General features: G+C 31.0%; 1 pseudogene; it reads right to left on the bottom strand.

The window, feature by feature from the left end:
• Positions 1-1,874: 1,874 nt before the first annotated feature.
• LOC118647904 lies at positions 1,875-4,220 on the bottom strand (annotated as a pseudogene).
• Between the last annotated feature and the right edge of the window lie 245 nt (positions 4,221-4,465).

Here is a 4,465-nt window from a genome sequence, read left to right as displayed (position 1 = left end):
TATTTTCAAGGTTAGTTTCGTCCGAAGGTTCCGTCGCGACGGAATCAATGTTCCCAAAACCGACTGGAAAAATTATTGTAAATAAAAAAAACAATATTTTTCTGTTACTTTATATAAATTTAATGTATAGATAAAATAATTTATTTAATAATATAATATTTAATGATAATTGTTTTCGTATGTAATATATGTATCGAATATCTATCGAATCAATTATCGATCGATGTGGGAGATCGATTTGACTCATATTTTAATTTACGCATACTTTTTATTTTTATGTAAAAGTAATTACAATTTGTGAAACACGAATTAATAATAATTAGCTTTATTAGTGTGAAAAACGCAAAGTTCAAAACGGTATATATATATATGTATCGCAGAAGCACTCATCTTGACGCGTGAAGTTAGCGCTAGAGATGATCGTCTCTGGCTCGAGCCAACTTAATACAATTCTCTGTTATAGGGGTTCACATGCCTTCCGGAACGGAACGGAACGCTGGGTTCACTTTCTTTCCGGAACGGATCGAACGGGGCACGGGACAGATCAGCTCCCGATCGAGTGGCATCGCAATTTGTCTAATTGGTAATTATAACGTATATTCATCTTGTACCGTGTTCAGTTTGAATGCGTATCTTCGTTCGTAGCGTAAATCGCGACGTGTGGAGCGGTCGCGCGATTGTAACATGCGACAATAATTCCGTGCAAAAGTCGATCGCGCGGGAAAGGCCGTGAGTGATATCGCATCGCTAAAAATCGCTTCATCGGTAATTAATCTTGCATTGTCCGAAGTGTATTCCTCATTTAAACGTAGATCGCAATGCGTGGAGTGGTCGCATGCAACCGTAATGTCCGACATTCGCATATCCGTGCGAAAGTCGATTACGCGGGAAAAGTATCTCATCTCTTCGCCATGTTAATTAACAGCGTTCCTTTTTCACTTGCAGATTCCGTAACAATCCTGAGATGCATTGGCCCTGGGAGCGGATATCGTTGCGACGTTCGATTGGTAAGTGTAATTTACATTTAATTCGACATTGTAACAAAAGTCATTGAACGGTCGAATAAGTCTCATCGCGATTTACGTCTCGACACATTTTATTTCACATTTTAGTATTTGTTGTATAATTATTATTCTCGCGAGCGATCGGAGCGATTAATGTGATAATCGCATTTTCGCGATAATGCGACAATTGTTGACTTATATACAAGCTAAAATTTTTTTTGTTATTTTTATAAATAATGTAATTTTTATAAATATAAACCATCTATAAAAATATGTTACTAAATATATTATTCTGATAACTTATATATGTATGTAATTTAATAAAGTATAGATAATAATATAATTTTATCTTAATTTACTTTGCAGGAACAGTATGTGTAATAGATCCTTAAACTATTTCATAATTTATTTAAAAAATTGTTTATTATATATTGTTCTTACAAAAATTTAATATTGACAGTATTAAATTAGCCAATGATTATAATAATTACTTATTATTTGAGTATTAAAACAGTTGTATTAAAATAGTTGTAATTTTAATATTTAAAATAAATCACTGGTCAATATTTAATACTGTCAATATCAAATTTCTGGATGTACCATAAAGATATTTTGTATCTAAACTAGTGTGGGGACCCTTATTCCAAGGAAACTCATCGTCACTGCATCCCGTGGGCATTCCATTGTATCCAATTCCAACAATTTTTTTGTCACTATTAAAGATACACGCGCCGACCTGGGTGCAAGGATCTTTGCTCCGTTTTGCAGAAAGGAACGCAATAGCCATGAAATATTCATCCCAATCAATGTACGACGTTCTTTTAGAATTATTTCTATATTTACAAAACAGAGATAGGTATCAATAATAAATCAGCATCTAAAATACATGTATTTCTGTACATTTACTACAGGAATAAATATTTTTCAGATTGAAATAAAAACATACCGTTCGCACATTGTTTTCGCCATGGGTAATTAAGCCTTTACTTGAATTTCTCACAAAAACACAGATCTAATATTTAAATATTTATATATTTGAATAAATAGCGCTATGATAACGAAATCTTAACTTATATGCAGAACAGAAAGGTAGAATTCCCGCCAATTCTTGTCCAAAACTGAGAATCGTTTATCACAAGAGCTAAAAGAGAGGAGTTTTAACAGACTCAAAGCAGCTAGCTAGTTTATCGAGTGAACGTTGCGTGGCTAACAATCAGCAGCATCGTTGAACATGTATATATTTTGAATTATAAACTATAATTTTTCTTAGTAAAAAGTTTAGAAATTTTAGAATTTTTTAGAATTTATAGATTTTTTGTATAATTTTACAATTAAAAATAAATTTCTCATATTTATTTATACGAATTGAAATATTTTTCATACATGTTAAGGAAATCGCATCTTTTCTTAAATTCTTCATATAAACTGTTGATTTTTACATCTATATAATAAAGTGTACATTACAATTATGCATCAAATATTTTTATGATTATGCATAATCATGTGTAATTATATATACTATAAAAAAATTTTACCAAACAGTTATCTATATTCATAATCTATCGCTTAATTTCTGAGTACTTAGCAATCCTGACAGAAAAATTCTATAAATATATAAAAATATTTACTGAAAGCAAAAATTTGTAGGAGTTTCTAATGTTTTATGTAAATATTAATTTTTTGTAAAAATTTTCAAAAAATAATCACAAATTACAATGTTCTCAATTAAATATAACAAAAAAAAAATATCTCTTCCAATTTTTATTTTTTTATGAAAACATATAATGATTGTATCATAAGGATCAATAGATATTTTAAATACTAGTGCAAGATATTTATAAAAAGAGATCTAAGTCCACAATAATATTACTAACTCAGTACGATCTAGTTTTTCGATCTCCCATTTCGGAAATTCGCAGCTGAAAGTTGGCCTTCTGTGAATCATACGTCCAGAAACAGAATTTCACTGCCTCACGGTGTTCTGTATAAAGCACAAGACAAATGTAGAAAAATGTAGACAACATAAAAAGAACAAAAATAAAAAATAAATACAGATCATTGTGTTGGTAGTGCGGAACGTAAGGGAACAATCACATTGAAAAATCCCATAGAAATACAAGCTCTATAAAAGTGAAAATTCAAAGCTAAAAAAGATAATTTACCTTTGTCATATCTTGTGTGCTGCTCATTGGCCGAGATATCCTCCTAGCCACCTAAAAAAAATTGACAAAAAAACGAAATGATTAATCGACAGAACAAAATTATATCTAACATGAAGAAGTTATATGTATAAAAATAAAAAATGCGTAGTTAGTAAATGTCAATGTAGTTAATAAATTTTTGATAACTTAAGAATACTACATGTATCATGTGTATTTCATATTTTGACAAATTAATTCTACACATTTGCATGCAATATACATTTAACATTTTAAAAATATTTATTGTATAATTGTAATATAAATGTACTCACTCTATGCCAAGATCAACTTTTGGACCAGATAACATTTGATTCAAAAGCATTTCCTCGCTACAATTGGTTAAGCTCAAATGTTGCAGTACCACACGCAACACTGTTTTCTCTGGTGAACAATGTGATCCCTTATCATTACTCATACTATTCGCTGCATCGTTATTATTTTGCGCTTTGACAATTCTTCTTCTATATACTTGACCCTGTACAGAAATAATTATATAAGGATACAAGATATACAAATGCAACGATTAATAATTCCAGCAATATACATTCTCTTATATTAATTAAATATCGATAATAAACGTGAGAAAGAACCAAACGTCGCCGTACGTACATTTCTTCGTCCTCGTTGCGTTTATTGATCTCTGTGTTAAATTGCTTTCCAATGTCAGTGTTGTGCATCATTGAGCTTATGTTTTGTATTCTTTAGCGCAGCCATATTCATCATTCCTCCGGTTTTCATTAAAGGGATCCGACTAAATTAACATAGATCTCGCGTTACCTTTCCTATCTATCGTGTATTTTACTTTTATTATGTATACATATAAAATTATCTTACCGCCAACATATCGGACGAGACGTTTTCTCCGAGCGCCAAACAATATCGACGCCAGCCAGTCGCTCGCGGAGTTTCTGAATGATCTTCATCTCTCCTTTCTCCTTGAAATAAATTTCTTAATCTAAGTTATATGCTACACATTTAATTAAAAACAAATTAATGTGCAATCCGAACCTGACATTGTCATCCGAAAGAGTCTCGCGTTTCCTCAAAGGTTTCGTCTTCTTCTTTTTAAACTGAATATTAGGCGCTTCGTTATCGCTGCTCCTCATTCTTTCTAAATTAATAAAACCTACTATCTCCTCACAAATAAAATCAACACACAACCTCGAAAGATAGGTTAACGTTTAATCGTTAAGGTTAAGACGGATGCACTATTCAATGTCTTCAAAAACAACTGCAAAAAAATATTGTAAATAAAAAAAA

Source organism: Monomorium pharaonis, chromosome 11 (genome assembly GCF_013373865.1).
Source record: "Monomorium pharaonis isolate MP-MQ-018 chromosome 11, ASM1337386v2, whole genome shotgun sequence".
NCBI lineage: Eukaryota > Metazoa > Arthropoda > Insecta > Hymenoptera > Formicidae > Monomorium > Monomorium pharaonis.
This window is presented reverse-complemented; position numbering and strand designations above follow the sequence as displayed.